Consider the following 23,872-nt stretch of genomic DNA (forward strand, 5'->3'; position numbering starts at 1 on the left):
CAGAAATGCATTAGACTCATGCCAGACCTCCCCGTCCCCGTTCGAGGAGAAACTGATTTGGCAGCTAACGTGATATTCATGGTATAAAAATATAAAATACTACTGTACTTAAAAAATTATAAATTCATCATCTAACAATTGATGATTTTATTTTAATTTTGTGAAGAGATTCCTCATGCATGCCCTTGCCTTCTCCTTGGATCCTTACAACAAGGCTGCTGGTAAATCATTTAGGTAACTGCACAAAAATTCTAATATTTTTCACCTTTTTTTTGTTATCAAAATATACAATTTATGTAACTTAGTGTTTTGGTTTTTGGTGGCAGAGTTTGTTTGTTTGATTACTTTGTTTGGATGACTCAGACGAGCAGCTCGGACGAGATCTACAGTATCATCACATGTTTAACATAGATAATGTTGGATCAATTCCTGGGTCACACTCATATACATTGATTCGTAGTGTTGTATTACATGCTTAATTGCATTGTTTCTTGGCTATATGTAGCACGTATATAGTATCGTTAGTCACTGCTTAGTGTTTTGGTTTTTGGTGGCAGAGTTGCTTTGTTTGATTACTTTGTTTGGTTGACTCAGATGAGCAGTTCAGATGAGATTTTGAGTTTGAGCTGATGTTTTAACAGAGAGAGAATATTGGATTGGATCAAACCACACTATACCATTTTCATCTCAATTTGCAATGCAATCATATCAATTCATGTGATGATGAAGTTGTCTTCTCCCTTCTTTCTCTTTTTTCTCATATTTATTGATATCATTTGTTGGCTAAGTCAGAGGCCCAAGATGGAGTATGATGATGTATGGAGTTGATTGCGGGTTTAAACAAATTGCAGTGTAAGTGTGTAACATTTTTAATAAATAGGTGACTTTTTAAGAAAAATAATACTCCTTTCATCTCTTAAATTTTATCATATTTTGATCGGGTAGAGTTTTAAGAAAAGTGAGTTGAAAAAGTTAGTGGAATATGAGTCTTAATTTTAAATATTAGTATTAGTTTTATAAGAAAAATGAGTGAGATTGAGTTAGTGAATACATGGTCTACTATCAAAAATAATACTACTAAAAAATAAATGTGATAAATTTTTAGGTACATGCGAGTAATGAAATGTGAGAAGTATCCTTATGAATATGAAAATTGATTATGAATAAGTTTTCTCCAAATTTTAAATATGTGAGCATAGTCGATAAAGTTTGACCCAATTTTCAAAACTGAAAACTAATACTCCTTCTGTTCCTATTAATTGACTCAATTTAATATGGCTTGAATTTCAAGTATAAAGGACAACAGATGGAAAAAGTTAATGAAATGTGAGTCTTACTATTATATGTTCCTACTATATGAGCTTATAATAAAGAATGAACAACATAAATGGTACCTGATCTTTCACTTTCGCACATAAATGGTACCTGAACTTTGCTATCGGTCCCATTGCGAATGCCCTAATGTGTGGGTTTAAATGATCATCGCCATTTTGTTGATATGGAATAAGGAGTTTCAATAGCAATCACAGTTTATTCTACAATGCAGAATATTTTATTCTAACTAAATTAAAAATAAAATAAAATATTATAAATATTTATTCTCATGTAACTTATGAAATAAGATTACGTATAAGCAATTCGAAGCAAACTTTTATCTACCTAACAATCTAACTTTATAATTCAATGAACTATCTTTCAACTTACGTGGAACGAGTCCCATTATTCATAAATTCACTTTTAAAGATCGAACTAGAGATCAAATTTGAGTCTTTAGATCTTAAATTTGACGGATGAGATTAGATCATTAAGGGTTATTTTTCGTAGTTCATTATATAAATAATTTACTTCAATGTGGGGGTATTTAAGTCCTTTCGCATTGGAGATAAAAAATTTTAGGGTTAAACCCATCCTAAAATTTTACTCATTTCACATTCCCGCCTCTGCTCCTGCGCTACTTCTTCTTCTCAAAATCTCCAAATCGATTAATCTCATTCCAGCCAATTCATCTTACTCCAATCGATTCATCATCAACTAAAATCAATTAAGCATCTTCATCTCAGTAATCGATTCAACATCTTCATGACAGTTAAAATCGATTCAACATCTTCATCTCAGTAATCTCCAAATCTCGCGCCAATTAATCTCACTCCAATCGATTTCATCAGTTGAAATCGATTTCACCAACGATTCAGCATCTCGAGTCACCGAGTTCAACATCTACAGCCGATGAGTTCAAATCCGATGACGATTCAAAAATGACTCAAACACTCAACTCGTCTACATCAGGTAATACATTGTTTTGAAGCTTTGCATCATTCAAAAATTTAATTTACTTCATCTATTTGTAAATTGGTTTATGATTTTTGTCTTTTAAGTTTATTAAGCAGGGCCGAGGAAGGTCAGCATTATACTCATAGGCCGATGGCCAAATCACAACTGATCGAGAAAGCAAATCTTGATGAAAGTTTCTCTACTGGTCGGTCGGAAGCAAATATTGCAAGTCAAATCCCTCCACCAGAAGGTAAAAATGAAGTGATACTCTAGTTGGTATGAAGTAGTAAATTCACTGAATGAAGTTAACTGTGTTTTTATGAATTTTATTAACTGTACTGTATGAACAACTTCACTGTATTATACTTATATTTTGTAAAGAATTAACATGAATGAACAAAATAACCTATTTGATGAAGTTATAACCTCACGTAATGAAGTAATATAAATCGATTACTTCACAATACTTTTGATATTTGAAAGTAAATGTATAAAAAAATGTGGCTGCGTAAATCAATTTAGTTCATTTCATGAGGATATTATTTCATTTCACGAGCCTACTTCATTTGATGAGACTATTAGTTTGGTGCTTGATTTTTGTGTTTTCGATTGTATGTTGTTAATGTGTGCTTCTAGTCCTTTCTGGACTCATTTGAATTATGTGGCAAAAATTAATATGCATCTTCTTAATTTGATTTATTATTTCGTAACTTGGAGACATTTCTTCATGCAAATCAAATCGCAAGGAAAGTTCGTCTAATGTTCGTATAAATTTTATTAAATGTGTTGTATGCATATTTTGGTAAGAAATAACATTGAATGAACTAACTAACCTATTTGGTGAAGTAGTATTCATAGGATGAAGTAACTGTGTTATATGCATATTTTGTGAAGAAATAACAGTTGAATGAACCAATTCAGCTATTTGATGAAGTAATAACCTCATGGAATGAAGTAATATAAACTGACCTGTTTTGTATGTATATTTAGCTGTGAATTATACTTTTAATGAACTAAAGAACCTAAATCATGAAGTTCTGAACTATTTTAATGATGTAACATAAACTATGTTTCAAATATTGAATTGTTGTTATGTGTTTATTGTATATAGGTGAAGAAAACGTTGGGGTCCTCCAACTCACAGCTGGGTGAGAAATCAAATTTGAGGAGTGAGATGAAGAGTTTCGGGAGATGTAGTTGATGCATGGTGACATGCTGATGAGGACATTTGTGCAGCCTGTCCCAGCGCCTAACAAATGGGTAGTGCCCAGAATCACGGCTCAGCCCATTGAGATGTGCTTATGTGTCAATTTTGGATGATTTCTTGTATTGGACAAGTTTGTGTTTTTTCCTTTTTTGTGATGGAGAGTTTGTATTGGTTATGGGGTTTATATAGTGAGGATGGTTTGTCGCCGTTTAAATTTTTGGACGTAAAACAAAATCTCATTTCAAAAGCACATTATGAAGTAATACCTACTAGAAATAAATTACTTCATATCGATCTGTTTATTACTACAAGCGTGAAAAAATTGAACGAAACCTACCTAGTAATGCTAATATTACTTCATTCAATCTGGTGATTCCTTCATTCAGCTAAACTATTACTTCATACTGATATGTTTATTACAACAAGCGTGAAAAAATCGAACGAAACCTACTAGGGGGAGTTTAACAATTGAGATTGATGCAGAAAAGGTGATACAGTTTGTTTGATTACTCAATCCATTTGCTTAACAATTGGGGGGAGTTTTAATTTTTTGAAGATAAAGCTCTTCCGTGGACACTGCAGAAATGAAATATGCGTAAAAGCATTTGAAGTCCTACTGGACTGGAATGGAATGAATTAAAAACCTAGTTCAATGAAGTAATTATGTTTTTGAATGAAGTAATAAATCTATTGGAATAAATTATACTATTGTTTACACTGAATAAAGTAAAAACCTAGCTCAATATATTACGTGCTGGCATGAAGTAATAATCTTACTTGAATGAAGTAAAAATCAACTGAAATGAAGTAAAAACCAACTGGAATGAAGTAAAAACCTAGTTCAATGAATTCGAATGAAACATGTGTTAAATCATTTGAAAACCGACTGCATGCAATGAACTAAAAATATGTTTGAATGAAGTAACGACTCATTTAAATGAAGTAATATGGAATGAAGTAAAAATCTGTTCATTTTCAATATATTACGTACTGGAATGAAGTAATAAACTTACTTGAATGAAGTAAAAATCAACTGAAATGAAGTAAAAACCAATTGGAATGAAGTAAAAACCTAGTTCAATGAATTCGAATGAAACATGTGTTAAATCATTTGAAAACCTACTGCATGCAATGAACTAAAAACCTGTTTGAATGAAGTGGCGACTCATTTAAATGAAGTAATATGGAATGAAGTAAAAATCTGTTCATTTTCAATATATTACATACTGGAATGAACTAATGAACTTACTTGAATGAAGTAAAAACCAACTGGAATGAAGTAAAAATATTTTCATTTTAAATTTATTAGATAATAAACTGAAGTAATAAACTTACTATAATGAAATAAAAAACTACAAAAATGAATTAATACCTACTGGAAATAAATTACTTCATATTGATCTGTTTATTACTACAAGCGTGAAAAAATCGAATGAAACCTACTGGTGAAATAATTTACTAATGTTCTTCTTCTTCTTCGTCTTCTTCTTATTATTATTATTATTATACGTACAACCCAGTACTGCTAATATTACTTCATTCAATCTGGTGATTACTTCATTCAGATAAACTATTACTTCATACTAATCTATTTATTACTACAAACGTAAAAAATAAAAATATACAAATTGTTAATCTCTTGTTAAATATAATTCATTCATAAACAAGGTTCAACTGTAGATTTTTCATCGGATGTGTTAAAAAAACTTTAGCAAAATTAAAAACACATCAGCTATCCAAAAAAATTGAATCGAAAAAACCGTGAACCTTCAAATGAGTTGTTGTCTTCTTCTACCTCTAAATCTGAATTCGTATGAAGAAGAGTGCCAATTGGTGTTTTTAGATCATCCATCAGCAGAATTCTTCTATGAGATTCTGAAGGTAAGCTTGAGAAGTAATCGGAATTCTGATCTCACGAAGTAATCGGAATTCTTCACGTCCGGCTTTGTTGTGTAGATATCTCCAGCTTTATACTCAGAGATGAATCACGATTTGATGCAGATCGCGATTGTTGAATTGATATTGATCGCATACAAACTACTGTTAGTGGAAAATGAAAACAAAACAAAACATATTCATTCAACAAGCATATATAAGTTCATTTATATAAGTTCATTCAGCTGTATCACTACTTCATTATAATCACATATTAGTTCATTATGATTCGTATTGATCGCATACAAACTACTGTCGCATACAAACAACTGTTAGTAGAAAATCAAAACAAAATAAAACATATTCATTCAACAAGAATATTAGTTCATTCGGTTGTATTACTACTTCATTATAATCAAAGATTAGTTCATTATGAGTCGTATTTATTGTATACAATACAGAGCATGTCTGAATATCATATTACGATAAAAATACTTCATTATGAATCTGTTTACAAACCTTCAACTGCGTTACTTTCTCCTTCTAGCTCTGAATCTGAATTTGAATCTATATCGAATAGAGTGCCTCCTTGATATTGTAGATCATCCATAATTGATCCAATACTAGCTTCTTCATTATTGGTCGATGAAGATCCATCTTCAACCACAGAATTCGTCGGTGTCGTTCCTACACCATCGAGCTTTGAAGGAATTGCGAAAACTGAGGCAGATCGATCAAGAATTTGATGCAACAATTGCAAAACACACGATTGTTCGACGATGCAGCAATTGCAAAACAATCGTGAATTGAGGAAGCAAAACACGATGGAGGTAGAACGTGAATTGAAGGAATTGCAGATTGAGGCAGATCGCGATTGAGGCAAATTGAAGAAAATTGAGTAAAAATTGATGAAGATTGCGTGAAGATTGAGTGAAGATTGTATGAAGATCGAAGAGTTGAGAAGAAAAGAGATTTGCGTATTGTTGAAGCTTAATAAATTGATTTCCAAAAAACCCCTCAGCATGTTTTTATTGAATAAAAAATTAAATTAATTGTAAATTAATCCTAATCACAAGATTAAAAAAATGGAGGGTCCTAATTTGGTCTCTAGTTCGGCCCTTAAGAATGGTTCGACATTGATCACAACTCTGTGTTTCGATCCGGATCTTGATTTGTCAAGCGGAATAGTGAACCTTAACCTATTAGACAAGCAAAGTGATTCAAGTTGTTTTGTGTACAAAATATATGGAAATAATAGGTCAGCACTGAGAAACGTGAAGGTTAAACAACGTTTCATTATACATGTTCGAGATATTTATTTTCCATACAAATTCGATGATGAATTATTATCGAAAGCAGTGTTTATTACTCCTATTAGATTTGATCCCTTGGTTATTTGAGAAGTTTATGATTCTATGGGGGGGAATATCACTACATAAAATATATGATTAATCTAAATTTTGAGTCCAATTTCTAACTTTATATAAATAAATAAAAAGTTTTAAGATTGCATTAGCCTTCAGGAAATTCATTAATTTTACAAGTGGATAGGAGTATACAATATTTTGTTTTAATCTCCTTCATAGACCTATTCATCGGATTTGGTAGTTGTTGGAATTTAGCCCAATTAATGCAGTTTGACCAGGTTGTAATTGTTTGTGAAATTTGATTTATATTTCGAGTAGATGATCATGGTGAATTATTTTTGCCAAATCGATTCTAATCTCTAAAAAGTAAATGCGATCAACTAATTTATATCAACTCTCCAAGTCAATAAGACTTTAATATGGCCAATTTAAGAAAAATAAACATCATAGTGGCAGACTAATTTAAAATAGAATAAAGATATATTAACAAAAATTGTATACACAAAATGCTCTTAAATTTTAAACCGATTTCTATTTAATCGGTTTTCTTATAAACTATTTTTTCTTATAAACTCACTACCAAATTACATGGATTTATATATGGAAATACAAAAATTATGGATGACCAACTAACAAAAATTAAAATGGTGCCATTTATTTAGAGAAATTCATAAATTGAAGTATAACAAAATTTTGGTAGCCGATTTTAATAGTTCTTCATCATATAGTTTGCCTAGTCATTTTATTCCATCTACTTGCAATTATATCTTAATCAGAGTGCAACTATTTTTAATTCTTAAATTGCACATAAACACTTTTAAAATAGAGTGTGAATATAATTATTCTATAATCTTAATTAATTTCTTAGAACTTTATGTTTACAAAAAAAATATATAATTTGATGCTAATAGCTATGATTATTTAAGATTTTAAAAATGAATAATTTAGAATTTATAATTTTATAGTAATCAAATAAATAGATGTGAATGATTATGATTATTAAAAATATTAAAACTCATTTAATAATAAGATAACTGGATGTAAATAACTATGATTATTTCATTTGATCGTAACACTAAGAAATTAAGTATACTGTCGTATTTTTAACTTTAAATTTAATAATTATTTAATAATAAAATAATTGGATGTGAAATACTATTATTACTTCATTGGATGATAATACTAAGAAAGTAAATATATATGCATGTATTCGGTTTTACAAGTTAGAGTTTTAAGAGTTATTTAATAGGAGTAATAATATTATGAGATGCGAAATACTAATATTATTTCATTTCGAGATAAAACTAAGAAATTAAGTATATCTATGTGTAATCATTTTTATAACATGGAATTTTTTAAATTATTTAATGAATAAAACAATTGAATGTGGATGACTATGATTATTTTTTTATAATAACACTAAGAAAGTAAGTATGTATATATATATATATATAATATATTATATATATATATATATATATGTATGCATGTAGTAAATTTTTATAATTTGAAATTTTAAAAATTAATAATGAAATAATTGGATGTGAATAACTATGATTATTTTGTTTGATGATAAAACTAAATAAATAAGTATATATGTGCATGTAGTCGTTTTTATAACTTGAAAATATTATTTAATAGTAATAAATAATTGGATGTGAATGACTAATAATTGGATGTGAATGAGTAAGACGTATCTCTTAGTGCTAACACTAAGAAATCAAGTATTTATATGCATGTAATCATTTTTCCAATTAAATTTTTTAAAAGTTACTCATTTAATAATAAAATAAAACAAAGAAATTAAGTATATATACATGTAGTTAATTCTATAATTTAGATGTTAAAATTTATTTAATAATAAAATAATTGGATGTGAACAACTATGATTAAATTGTTGGATTTATAACACTTAGAAATTAAGTATATATGCATGCAATCGTTTATAACTTAAAATTTTAAAAAATTTTATTTAATAATAAAAAATTAAACATGAAATACTAATATTATTTCTTTAGATAATAACAATAAAAATTAAAGTAAAAATTACTATATACATGATGCAATCATTTTTTTACAAGTAGAAAAAATTGTGCAATTAATGTAGGTTATAATTGATTACTAAAACGTTTCCTAAATGTGTGAATATTGATTATGGAAAACTTCGTTTTCCATATATGAGACTAGAAGGTTAATTATGTGATACATTAAATTAAATGATCATCATAAATTTATTGTAAATGTCAAATACCTAAATTATCTAATTTTGTATATACAATTTTTGTTAATTTATCATCACTTTAAAATATTAGATTACTTGAATCCGAGATTGAGCGGATGATGCACGGGAAACCCAGTCAATAATAATATAGATCCCCCACCAATATATTGTCATCACTTTTCAGAAAGTAAATGCAATCAACATATTTTCATTTTTAAAATATTGTCCACATCTCAATTTTTGTTTAGTTTATTAGACCATTCCCAACCATATATTAAAAAATGAGTTTTGACGTAGAAATTTCTTCCAATCATGCACCAAATTCAAATCTATTTTTGAGATTTTTTTGTTTAAACAATACCATATTTGGAGTTATGGCAAAAGTTTTATGATACAAAAATTCAAAAATAGTAAACAAATTTTGAATTTGGTATAAATGACAGGAGTAAAATTATTTTTTAGTGTCACGTATGTTTAAATATGAGTTTGCAATTGGTGTAAATAATTTGAGATGATCTCAAGAGATGTTTTATTAAATATTGTAGGTGAGCCTTAGTCCTTACCGCGTTCGGATACCAAAGTCAATAAAAGTTTAATACTTCCACTCTGAGAGACATAAACATCATGTGGCAGACTAACTCAAATCCAAGACATTTGTTACATTCACTACCAAGATTATTAATAGTCAACCGTATAACAAGTAGATCGAGCAGATATATGACGCACGGGAGACCCGGTGAATATCCCTTATCAATTACTTGTTCTTAAATATTATAAAGTTGACCAAAATTTTGATATTATTAAAAATTTTATATAGAGGTATTTTTGTTGAAATTTTTTAATTAGTTTTGATTGTTTTCAAATAAATAAATAAAAATTATATTAATCTTACATTAGATGCATTTTTATTTCAGAATAAATCGTGTGATATGATCTATTTATTATTAAATATTGATTAAGATTAAGTTGGGGTCGTATGAGCATACCTTATTGATTAAATATTAGATACATTCAGATATTGATTAAAACTATTAGTTTTTGTTATTTAATAATTTTAATAATTAATAAAAATTTATTGATATTTAAAAATTGAAATTTAAAATTTAATTTTATAAAATTAAATCTAATATTGAAAATAAAGAAACAAAGTGAAGGATGACAAAAGGGAAGAGAATGATAATTTTGAAATAATATCAGATTTAAAATATTAAAAGTGTAAAAAGGGTATTTTTCGTATCAAAAAATGGCAAAATGACTAAATTTGGGATAAACCCATAGTCCAAGGATATCTGGCGATATTTTTAAAGTACAAGGGCTATGAACGAGATAAACTAATAGTCTAGGGAACATTTTTATAGTTTAGAAGATATAAAAAAACATATACTCCGCTTACTTCTACATACTAGTACATATTTGCTATATTTTCTCCAAATTTAACAATCATCATTGAAACTATGGCTTATGTGGCTGTGATTTGTCTCAAGCACCCAGCAGAAGATCTCCTCACCAATTCTTCTCGCCTTTCCCTCGCCCCCTCTACTCAACAAATCTTACCTCTAATATGCAAGTATACTGGTTTACTACAAGAGCTTCTTCGAAAAGACAACAACACCAAGAGGCTGGAAGGTTTCGTGGAGCCAATAATACACGCTGCACATCGATTCCAAGATGCTCTCGAGCTCACAGAACTCGAGAGCTACGGAGCAAAGCCGCCGCTCGTAGACTTGGAGACAGTGATCAAACAAGAGTTTGATTTGTTCAGCACCAGTGCGAATAATTTCATTGCCGAACTAAGCATGCCAATAGTTCCAGAAGAAGAAGAAGATGGCGACATTCAAACTTCAGCTTCACCAGATCTAGACGTTGGCGTGGAGATGGTCGGCCACAACACAGAGTTTGCCAAACTCCGGGATTACATGCTCAAAAGAGTAAGGCCGGATGACATGTGCTTCTTCTCCCTCGTCGCAGAGTCCGGCACCGGGAGATCAATTATGGCCAACACCGTGTTCGAAGACGAAGACCAGCGTTTCGACTGCAAAGCGTGGGTGACTATAGGGACCCATTTTCAGCAGTGGGAAATTGTAAGACTCATCCTTTATCAACTGGACAATGATTTTTCCGAAGAAGAAGAAGAAGATGGTGATGACGAAGATGAGAGAATACGCAACTACTTGTACAAGGCTTTGGAGGGGCGTAGGTATTTGATTGTGCTGGATGATGTGTGCAGTGTGGAGGTGTTTGACTACTTGAAAAGCTCATTCCCAGATCAGAGCAATGGGAGCTTGGTGTTGCTCACCACCAACAAAAGGGAAATGATTGGCTCATTACAACCTTATCTAGGTACTAATGTAGTGACTAGAGTTGGGGACTTTAAGGATTGGGGGTGGTGGTATTTAAGACAGGCGGTTTTTGGTGATATTTTCCGATTAATACATCCTCAAGTTGTGGAAGCTATAAAGAAGATTGGTGAGAATTGTGGGGGTCGCCGTTTGGCTCTTGCCAAGACTTTGCTATTTCTGGTGAAAAAACAAATGACAACAGTGGAGCAGTGGAGTTACATAGCTGCACATGAGGAACATCCAATTTTCAAAGTGGAGGATGAAGTTTCAGAGGTACAAATTAAAAAGCTTTTTACTCGTACCCATTTGAATGATTAATTTATCACACCACAATTGCGTTACTGGTTTTATTTGCCCCTAATTTTACATATTTGCGTGATTTTAAAAATGAATCATTATTTTTTCGATTCACAAAATGTAATCCTTTTAATCATATATATATATAGACTTACAAAATGATCATATAGACTTAATTCAATATTTGGTTTGCATCATTATGCCAGATAACTCGACCTTATCAATCACACAGCTGAATGAGTGATAATACTAACGGCATGCTTGGTATGATGGAATGCAATGAAGGTGGAATGGAATGGAGGTTGGAATGAAATGTCAATTTCCTTGGATTTCCTTTCCATGTTCATTCATTCACTCATTCATTCCATCACATCAAGCAAATGAATAGAATGGAAGTAGGAATCACATTCCGTTCCACTATTCCATTCCATCATACCAAGAAGCCCCTAATATAGTAAGTATTTTTCTAGGAGGTGTTTGGTATAAGTGATAATAATCCAACTTAATCGAATATTTGGCTCACATGATTAGGCTAGTAATAGATATCTCGACCTCATTAAATCACCCTTGAATGATTATTTTATCACGTATTGATTGTTTAACCATCAATTAACTAAAATTAAAAATAAAAATACTCTCACAAAAAGTATTAGCTCAATTTTGCATGATTGTAAAAATGATTAATTATTTAACTGGGTAAAATAGTTGAAAAGCGGGTCATTTTTGTAACTTGACTGAAAAATTCAAAGTCATAATTTATAATTAATCCCTTTTACATTACAAAGATTTTATAGCATGCTTTACGTTATATATGTGCTGCCTTTTCTAAACAATTCATAGCTAGCGTTTTCAATGCGCTTCTTATATCCTAGAATTTCCTGGAGTATATGATTGTGTACATGTTTATTAGAGTTATTTGCAATTTAATCCCTAATCTTTAATTGAGGCCATAGCAATTTAGACTTATTCCGTTTTTAGGAATATAAAAGCCAAAATTTAAAATTTGTGATATTGGACTCGAAATTGATCGAGGTCTTTTGAATCCCATAGTTAGAGTTGCCATTTTGTGTCATCAAATCCATCGTTGAATGTCCAAAAATAACCACTTTCGTTGTCCTTAAATCTGAACTATGTCGTCTCAAATCCTAGATCAGTTAACATCAAACACCCAATGTTTAAATTAATGACATCAAATACTTATTAAACTTCAGAAGCCCCAATCAATTTTAGATTTCAACATAATTACATGAATGACTAATTCTCAAATCCAATAACATGCAAAATTTAGATAAATCTAAATTGTAAAAAAAAAATATACTCCCTCTATCCCTAGAAAGTTGAATCGTTTATTTTTTTCACTCGTTTTGCAAAAATCATAATAAATATTTGAAGTGGATAAATAGTAGAATAAAAACGAGAATAATGTATAGATACTCCAATAATTTATTACGTAGAGAATATTCTTGGGACAAGGATTTGAAGAACTCTTGAAGAATATATTTTAATTGATTTTAATTGTTTTTGACATACATTCTACATATGTATTTATAGGACTCTAGATATAAATATACCAAGGAACTATACTCATTGAAACTCTACATTATAAATGTTATTCTCTTCTTAACATACTTGGGACTCACATGTTTTCCTCCCAACATACTTGAGACTCACATGTTCTCTTTCCAACACTCCCCCTCAAGTTAAGTATCGAGTTTTTCGACACTTAACTTGCACGATCTTCACTTTGATAAATAGTTTATACTCGTATTCAGGAGTTCTTCACTTTTCATTGATAGTTTATACTCGTATCATAGAGTTTCTTCAATTTATCATTGATAGTTTTTGCTCGTATCAAGGAGCCTTTTTTTTGTCATTGAAAGTTTAGACTCATTTCAAGGAGCTTTTTCAATTTTATGTTGACAGTTTTAACTCTTATCATAGAGCTCTTCAAATTTTGGTTGACAGATTTAACTCGTGTCAAGGAGCCATCTTATACAGTTTTAGCTCGTATCTGGGAGCCATCTTCATTCTTTTTTTTCTGACCAACAGTTTTTACTCATGTCGAGGAGTCCATTTCTTTTTTGAACTGAATTTAACTAGCAGTCTAAAAACATTCAATTTGGAAGGCCATTTTGACAGTTTTTGTGATTCCATGGATTATACCTATTTACACAAATACCTCGACGATTCCCGCTCGTTAATACATAGAGTCCAATAAGCATATCTTGGGTTGGTACGGAAATGAGATCTCCAATAGCTGGAGACAAAAGATTCATATGAGAAAACATATGTAAACGGGCCTCCGCTTGAGCCTCCAAAGATAAGGGTACATGAACAGCCATTTGATCCCCATCAAAATCTGCATTCTAACCCCATTTCAGCTCAAATACAACGAGCCCATTTCTTTCCAGCTCACCACTGACGACACTACCGGAAAGAAGCATCTCAAAATCGACAATCGGTGAACTGACCATGTCCTCTGCCGCTGAGACTCCTTTTCCTCCGTCTTCTTCTTGCTTTGTCGAAGAGACTCCTTTTTCTCTTGCTTCTTCTCGGCAACGGCGAGACTCCATCACGAGCTCCTAAACCACGCTTTCTCCTTCTTCGGCTGTGGGTGGAACTATCCGGCAGTAGTAGTCCTCTCCCCCTGAGCCAGATTCCACCTAATTCATCCATTTCACTGCCGTCTCTCTTCAGCCATATATTTCCACCGCCGCATCTAGGCCAGCCGGCGCAGCTGTTCGAAGACCCGAAGCTAAGCCCTCTCTCTTTGATGAGAGTTTGATTGGGGCTCTTAACTTTATTTTTTCAATCCTTTCATTCTCTCCTACTCTCTTGCCCTCGGTTTGAATGTGTCAATGTGAAACGATAGGTGGGAATGTAATACAGTAGAAAGATATATATATATTTTTTAATCTATAGAGACAGATTGATCCTAGGGATCGAACCTGCTCTGATACCATGTCGAAAAGTAAAATGCGAAAAATTAAAATTGAAGAACTCTTGAGACTACATTTTGATTGATTTTAATTGTTTTTGACATACATTTTACATAGGTAATTATAGGACTGTAGATATAAATATACCTAGGAACTATACTCATTGATACTCGACATTATAAATGTTATTCTCTTCCCAATATACGTGGGACTCGTATGTTTTCTTCCCAATATACTTGAGATTCACGTGTTCCCTTTCCAACACTTTTTTCATTGAGGTCCAAATTGCAAGTCATGTCAAAGATTGAACTTAATTTATAGATACTCCATTTTTATAATTGTAATAGTAATTGTTTTTGCTTGCATTCATTGTGTTGCTAGATGCATAAAATCAAAACTGAAATGGAGTCCTACAATTGGAATATGGATAACCAAAGAAGAAGTCTTGTCGTAACATTGATTTCACGATGGATGAATCTTTCTGCTGACGTGGCACTAATCAAGAAGGGAATTCATCCAAGAAGGTTTTTTTCTAAAATGGAAATCATATCACTTTGGGGGATGGCAGGCATTGGCAAAACTACTTATGCCAAAAAAATTATCCAAGATGAGGAAATATTTTCCAATTTTGATCATAGTGTTTGGATCGCTCTAGGACCAAATTATGAAGCAAAAGATATCTTAATAGATATTTTAGCACAAATATATCCTAGTGAAGATAAAATACAAATGAAAGAAGATGATGAGTTAGTCACAAAGTTATGTGAAGAATTATCTAGTAAGAGAATCTTGATTGTGATAGATGATTTATGGAGCAAAGAGCCCTTGCATCATTTGCAAACATTATTCCCTAACATCAAAGGAAAAGCTTTGGTGACTACTAGGTTGAGAGAAGTAACTCAATGGGGAGAAGATGATAATGCTTATAAAATTCGGTTACTAGATAAAGAAGAGAGTTGGTGTCTTCTTCGTCAAAATGTGTTTCTTGAGGGAGTGTGCCCGCCTGAGTTAGAGAAAGCCGGGCGAAAAATTGCAGAGGATTGTGATGGACTTCCACTCCTAATCCTCAAAGTAGCCAATCAATTACTCAAAGTGGATAAGGACACAAAGTTTTGGAACCTTGTAGCCTCAGGGAAAGAAACTTCTGTGTTTGCGATTGCACATGATGAAATATCCGAGGCATTACTTCCGAGCTACAAGAGATTGCCACAACATCTAAAAGCGTGCTTTCTCTACATGGGAGTTTTTCGTAAATCTTGTGACATCAGCGTATTCAAGGTCAATGATAAGTTGATTGCTGAGGATTTTCTTGAACATATTGTTTTCGAATGTTTAATCGAACTAGAGAGTGAGAGCTTGATTATGATCCAATCGAATGCCCTCGGTTCCCTCATAAAGAGTTGTCGCCTCCATTCTGTGTTTTGGCATCTATGCAACAGTGAAGCCGCGAAGAATGGGTTTTTTCACGCCATCAATAGTTATGGCGATTGTTTCGTGAAAAACATGGAGAGTCAACGCAGGTTATGCATTCGCACAGTGCTTTGTTGGGCTTCTGCTGGATGTGCACGTCTCAATGGCGTCCGTAAGTGTTTTTTTGTGTGAGTCCACCTCATCAATATCCGTCCCTGTAAGTTTTGGCTTGAGGTTGCTTAGGCTTGATGTCATAAATAATCCGGCTTGAGTTAGCTCCTACCAAGGTCATGCATTTCTCCAACCGAGATACCTTTCCCTGACCTATTACGGTAGCCTGCCTACATCAATAACGATTGTAGAGTTTCATTTGATTGTGAACCGGTACATGAGCACCAACACATCTTCGCTTTTTGCCGATGGAAATTTGGGATATGAAGGAATTGAGGCATCTTGAGATCATGAGTGGGTATATATTTCCAACCCTCATTCTGGTGATGGTTTGCCAAAGCTCACAACACTTTGGGATGTGAGTGCTCGGAAGCTGCACACGAGAGGTTCTTGAAACGATCCCAAATTTGAAAAGGTTAGGAATTCGAATTGAACTAGCCTCTGATGATGAAGGTGATTATGTCTTTGATCTCATGAATAATACTTCTCACCTTTCCGACTAACACTTAAATGTGTCATTGTAAATCACAATTCAGATCCAATGGATTTCCTCTCATAATTAGCTCCATCAAGCCTACTACAAACTTAACCTTGAGTGGTTTTGGATATCCTTGGGAATACATTAAAAGTATCATTGGTAACCAATTGAAGTGCTCAAATTGAAAAGTTATGCATTTCGAGGTCCAGTATGGGAGATTAATGGACTTTATTTCAAGAACCTCAAATTCTTTAATTGAAGATACAGATTTGCAATGGAAGATCAAAGTACCTAGTTTCACGAAATTTGAGTGTCTTAGCATTAGACATTGCTACAAACTGAAAGAGCTCCCTATTTTCTTAAATTTAAATAATAAAGTGGGAGATAATAGATTGCAGCTCCTTTTCACTTAGAATTGGGCAGTATGTGTGTGATAGAGGCTAAAAGTAGTGCTATACCAGTTGACAACCCAACTTTTCTTTGGATTGGTCCAAAAGGTTAGCAATTTGTTTTTTTTTTTTGTTTGTATATATTTTAATCTTTTTAAAGTTATGTTAAATACCTTATTTTCACAATATTCGTGAGCATCTTTCTTATTTAGTCCATGTCAGCATAGTTTTTTTGTTTTTTTTCCATTTAATTTGACTATACTTATCCACTAAAATTTTCTTGTTCTAGTTAATGTTGCAGCTGTTCTTGAGAATGAGAATTGGAAGTGCTTGTTCAAAGTATAAGAAGTTTGCTTGATTTCAGTTGTTTGCATCAGGGGTACTAGGTTGTGTTTAGTTCATATAGTATGAAAGTTCTTGTATTCAACGGTCCTCATTGAGAAATTGAGTTTGTTTGTATTTTTGTATAAATATTAACAATGTATGAACGAACAAAACTTGATTTTTGTGTGCTTTTATGATATCTTGTGATACTTACTCCATTCGACCCATCACGACCAGAGCCACCCATTCCACCAAATCTCCAGATGGGTTACCTCTCAACCACGTCAAGTCTAATCCTTTATTAGCATTATTATATGTTATTTATTATGTCCTAAGATGATTTCTGTCTATATAAGTTCCATTCTCGGGCAGCCAACCTATATGTCCTGGGATCTTGCAAATAGGGCAATTGTATTTGTAAGTATCATTCAAGAAATGTTAATGAAGGTTAACGTTCATTTCTTCTTTATTCTTCTATAATTCTCTATATACCCAACTAGGGTTTCAACACCACAATTTTAGACACTCCAGTAAATAGTCCTCACCTCACCATCCTGTTATTGACATTGTTCTCCTACCCAATACGCGTTAGCATGTTAGGTATATGCTAGTAAAATGCAGCTTTAAGCTGCTTTAGTTTTTTGTAAAACTTTATTTCTAAAGTTATTTTTTTATTATATGGTTAGCTTTTTTTGTTGTTATTGACTATTTCAAGTAAATAATACAAACTCTAATTCACATATTTCTAGTATTCACCCCATTATCACTCTGCTTGTCTCAGGTTCACTTAATCGTATCAGGGTAATAAATCAAGATCCGAATCCAAACACATTTCTATAATGATATAATTATAGACTTTGTTCGTGTTTAAATCCAAGTATAGATACCAAACTCATAGTAGGTCGGTTCAAGTCATGCAACATTGATAAGGAATGGAAACAAAGTCCTCAAAAGCCCATTGTATAAGTGTCTAACGGGGGTATATCTACAGACTAGGGAATTTTTTCTCCGCTTAAATGGGTAAATCTTGTGAGTAGTCCTTACAACTGAACATCAACATATAAGTCAAACACAAAGAAATCAATCATAATTTTCTCAATTTCATGTAAATAAGCTTCCACCAAAACTAAACATCATCTTTTACCAAAGTTTATAGATGAATCTTCAGATATAAAGTATGAAAGTGCTTTCAATGTTGTAAAGGCTGCATGTCAGGAACTAACAAGTAAAAAAACCAAAAATAGACTCAAATGTAGTTACAGATTTAAATTTGCAGATTCAATGGTAAGAGAACTGGTAAAGATAAAATGAAGAAATTGAAATAAAGATTCTCCCCCTTATAATAGACACATACCAGGCCATTATTCAAGGAAAAAACAAACCCGGTTGCTGGGATCCCGACCCTTTTGGGGCCATCAAATTGATCTCCCAACCATATGTAAATTGGAAAATCATTGTATCACAGAATTATAACTGTATTAGAAAAACTGGTATTCATCAGAATGATCTAAAAATCAAATCAAACACAGCCCTAATTGTTTAAAACATAGTGCTCCCCCCTTTTTTGGGGGGGGGGCAGACAAGGGCTAGGCATCTTAACTCCTAAGAACAAAACCCAAGAAAAAAGATAGGAAATATAAAATTTGTTAACAAGAATGGTTGTCTTTATATAGTTTTGGGCCTTTAGGTACTAGTGAGCATAACCTGCCCATCTATGTTAAGATATCATGTGGATTTAAACCAACATTCCGGGGTCATCAGCCATTAAAAAGGGGGGGCATAAAAAAAGACATCAGAGAGAGAAATTTTCGTATCATATCTGTCTCAGGTATATTGTTTATTCAGATAAGAGTCCTTACGATTAAGGTCAAAATGACTAATTACTTTCACAAGTCCAACTAAAAATACACAAAAGTAATAACACAGTGTGGACTTGCATACAAAGTTAAAGTAGGAGCAGAGAGCAGCACGTAAGTCGGCGTGAAGCTGCAGCACACAAATGAATTAATATGCTTACTCCCCCAAGGCAAAAATTCATTTGGAAACTAAACTAATTTTTAAAAAAATAAACAGTAAGGCAGCAAGTGACTTAAAACCCCGTTAATCCACCATCGTTTAACCCAGACCACTGTTGCCCGCTTAATCTAAAAAACTTTCTTCAACCTGCTGGACTCTTTAAAAGCCAAGCACTTTGAGTCGTTGAGCAAAACGTCATGACCCCGACATAAACCGTCTGTCATCTTAGGCCCACAACAGGGGCTTGACTGGTGGAAGAACTGATGTTGTTACCACAAGCCAGTAGGTTCTAACTTAACGCGCTTTTGAGATTCTGTGAGGAAGTTCCTTAACTCACAGCTCTGATTGTCTCCCAATTTTTCGTCATTTATAGCTAACAAGAAATTCAAAAGGTTTTATCAAGCAAAATACCAAATAGTTGGAGTTGCTGAGAGCTTAACTGTGTAAAGCTGAGAGCTTTATAGTCATATTATGCAATAACACTATGTATTTATATATGGTGGGAGTTGATCAAGCGTGTAAAAATATAATAACGATGGGTAAATTAGGAGTTAATCCAGTAGAAAAACCATCATCATCATAACAAATCCGTTCAGGACAAGTAAATCATCAAGTGTTCTTTGAATTGAGGCGAAAATACAATCTTTCTAGTAAAGTAGGCAAAAAAACAAGCAAAGGAAGTAAATCATCATGAGTAACAAAGACCAAAAACAATAGAATTAAGCAGCTTCTCTTTTCAAATTAAACAATCAAGGAGTTGAAAGACTAAACAAAACTGAACAATGTTTGTATAAAATAAACCTTGTTCAAAACACTAGGTCAAGCTACCAACAATGGTCAGTAAAGCACCACTAATTCACAAACAGAATCATCATCTACTCTACTCATACCCTCGAATCTGTAGCTTGTTCGAAAACGCCTGTCCACCCAATCCGGCTGCGAGGACGACCACTCAGCTGCTCAATCTCCGCCCGGCAGTGTACGCCAGAATCGGGTCCAATCCGCCCTCCACCGGCTGCCCCATCGACAGAGGTCCCAAATCAACGCCTGCGAATCATCCCCCGCCGTGCAAATGTGGCAGGAGCTGTGCGGCGCCCACGCAATCGCATTCACACCGGCCTGATGCCGCTGCAGCTCCACCACCGGCAGCGTCGGGAAGCGAATATCCAGCACCACGACCTTGCTACTGTCCATTATGATCGTCGCCATGTATCTCGGATCCTGCTTGTTCCAGCCGAGCCGCACCAGCGGCGTGTCCGGCTCGGAGCTCTCGTAGATTATAGTCGAGTGCTCCTTGTCGCGGAGATCGAAACCTAACCGAGCCGTCGGCGGAGACGGAGGCGAAAACGCCAACGCCGCCCCAGGCGATGTCGTAGACCTCCTTATCGTGCGCGATCAGCTGCGTATCGACGACCTCCTTCTCGATGTCCCAGATCGTGCAGGTGGTGTCGATGCTGGAGGTCCCGATCCGGCGCGGCTCGGCCTCGTTCCAGTCGAAGGAGGTGAGCGGGCCGGAGAATTCGCTGTTGCGGTTGTTGTTGAGGAGGCTCTTGAGCTCGACGCGGCGGGCGGCGGAGGAGTCGGAGTCGGAGATCTGCCAGAGGCGGAGGAAATCGGAGGAGGAGGCGAGGAGATCGGGGCGGTGGCAGTCCTTGTCGGGGACGAAGATGAGCTTGGTAGGGGGTAGGGGTGGTCGAGGAGATTAAAACAAATTGTGTTATTAATTAAAGAGAGAATAAAGTGGAAAATAAAAAAGGTAGAGAGATGAAGATAGAAAAAAAAGTAAGAGAGAGTAAAAGAATAAGAGGAAAGTTAGATAAGATCTCTAACCCTCGGCCCACACCCCGCAAGCGGCCGCTGCTGAAAATGAATTGAATATTGAGTTGTGGGCTTCTGGACTAATTTTAATGATCCTTTGGGCCACTAATAATATACTCACTTGGCCCAATTTACATTTAATTTGGAAGCCCAAATTTTACTTCCAATTTCACATCCTAAATCCTAGATGAGAATAGAATTGAGATTACCATTTCCGCCTTCTCCTATTTGATTCTACTTGAGGGCTTGTGAGATTTGAGTTTCCTATTTGATACCTGAATGGAGTACTTCTTGATAGCATAATTTCTACAGCTTGATTAATGGTTGATGGAGTATTTGATAGTAATAAAATTATTAAATGAGAGTATGAACAACAAGTAAGTCATTGTATAATTTCTTATTAGTTTGACTTGGCATAGTTTGATAGAATCACTTATATATACGTGTTGAATTTAATTCGGAAAGTTTAAATTGTGACCCGAGGCTATGGACCTATTGCTGATTATGATGTCCAAGTTAGGGATCATATTCAAAAATTAAAATATCTATCAAGGACCTTGCCAATCAAATGTCATGTTTTTTATGAAAACGGTAAGGATATTTTATGTAAACTTGTTTTTATTAGTAGTGTGTTCTTAAATTTTTGTTGCAGCAACTCTGCGGTCCAAGATTTTGTCAATGAAGGATGACATTATGTTTAATGATAACACACTTTTCGCGATGCTCGATTGAAGCGGTATAGGATGTTTTACCGTGTCGCGATAGTCATCTAGTGTTTGTAGTTGTACTAATGTCATGACTGTGTTCGCTCAATGCTTAAATTTTGTGGGAACACAATTGACTACATGTTGTCGTTTGTTTTAGGACACATTGCCTTGCGCCAGAAAAACTTGGGAGCAATAGTAGTTGTGTGCACGCTTAGCTAGCACAAGGTCGTGCTTACGATTTAAGTGCTTCTAATGCATATGATTATGGTTAGTGTAAAACATGTGATTATTGTAGGTATTTACTGTATGATTTAAATGCTATTTTATGTAAGGTGACAAAACATGGACACTGCCAGCAATTTGACATTACTGGTCCGGACAAAACAGTTTTGTTCATGTTCCTGTTTTAACAAGAATTGCTGGGCCTATAGTTGGAGCCTTAATTTCTTGTTTATTAATTTATTTTATTTTTGGAAGTGGTCCAAAAATTTTGATGGATGGCAAAGACACGTGGCAGGCTATTTGGTTGTCAGTAACTGCCGACAAGTTTGCAAATACCGGATGGATAAAATCGATAATTTATCGAGCTTTGTGGGGTCCACGATTATGTGTCGCTTTTCGCCAGCGCATATGAGCGGATTCATTTCTTAGGTGTCGGCAAAGTGGAATAGCTGTAAGTATTTTTATAAGCACTTTTTTTTTTCATTTCTTTGTGTTTATGGCCTTCACTTCATCAAGATATCATTTCTGGCGTATCAAGCATAAATATTGTATGATGGAGCATTGTTGGCAATTGAAACTAAAAAGTTATATTGGAATTATCTCATGGTGTATAAAGAAGCTGAAATCGATATATAAGTCTTATGGCTATCTCGCTTTTATATCGATTGGTTTTAGGATAGAATCTGGATTTCCCGTATGTATCGGAAGCGAATTCCAATTATGGGTCAAATTGCGGCCGGATATATCTGAATTTGAACGGAAAATAAAACCAGTGTATATCGAGCTTAAAATTTGGTCAGTGGTCCAACCGATCGGAAAAAAAATTGGGAAATGTTCGATCGATTAGAAAAAAATCCAACCCCTCAAGGTGAACCTTGAAGGGTTTGAGGGAGGGTGTTGGCAATTGAAACTAAAAAAATATATTAGAACTATCAGCGTGGATTACAAAGAAGGCGAAAATCCTTTATATAGTCACGTGTCTCTCTCCTATCAGCATTGATTTTTGGATGGGCTAACTGATTTCTATCAAGCATAAAATTAGATGTCGGTTTTTAAAAAATTTGGGTTGGTAACTGAATGGCGAAGTTATTGGTTGATGGTTCATCTTCAAAGATATGTGATTATTGATCGAGTCAAAATAACATATATTTCCAATATACTTCCTCTCTTCAAAAGTTTGTAATTTATTTTCATTTTTATTCTATCGGACGAAATTTTTTGTTTCACTTTTATTATTTGTGAAATATTATTTTTAGGAGTGTATTTTCAATTTTTAAAAATTAATTCTTTCGCATTTTATTTATATAAAATTATTTAAAAATAGTAATAGTACTAACGTTTTACTAATTTTTTCCCCCTCACTCTATTTTTAAAAACTTGCGTCAGGTTAAAACATAACAAATTTTATAAAATGGATGAAGTATCATACAGTATTATGGACCACTTAATAAAATTTAGTAAATAATAAACTGAAAAAACATTTTAAAACATAACTCTTTAGTCTTAGTAACATTATTTGTCTACGAGTTTATAGGTACAATTAAGTTCAAATACTACTAAATTATTTTATCAAAATGTCTTAGACATGAACAATAGTTAATAATCACAAAAGATGATATAAAAGTTACTCCCTCCGCCCATAAATAGGAGTTAGTTTTATTTAGTTGATACGAATAGGAGTTCGGTTCATAATTACCATAAATGGTAAAAGATGCCCATTCCACCAACCCATTACTCAATATCGTTTAAAGCTAATATATCAAGTGGAATCTCATTCTACTAACTTTCTTAAATTTACTTTCTTAACTTTTTTTAAGCCTG

General features: G+C 33.4%; 1 long non-coding RNA gene and 1 pseudogene across 1 annotated transcript; one reads left to right on the plus strand and one right to left on the minus strand.

The window, feature by feature from the left end:
- On the plus strand, window positions 1-721 carry LOC125202712. The gene is made up of 3 exons (XR_007173174.1): window positions 1-81; window positions 167-234; window positions 327-721. It is a non-coding gene; the product is annotated as an uncharacterized LOC125202712 (long non-coding RNA).
- Window positions 722-20,070: 19,349 nt separating this feature from the next.
- On the minus strand, window positions 20,071-20,988 carry LOC125188014 (annotated as a pseudogene).
- Window positions 20,989-23,872: the final 2,884 nt, after the last annotated feature.

Source organism: Salvia hispanica, chromosome 1 (genome assembly GCF_023119035.1).
Source record: "Salvia hispanica cultivar TCC Black 2014 chromosome 1, UniMelb_Shisp_WGS_1.0, whole genome shotgun sequence".
Classification (NCBI taxonomy): domain Eukaryota; kingdom Viridiplantae; phylum Streptophyta; class Magnoliopsida; order Lamiales; family Lamiaceae; genus Salvia; species Salvia hispanica.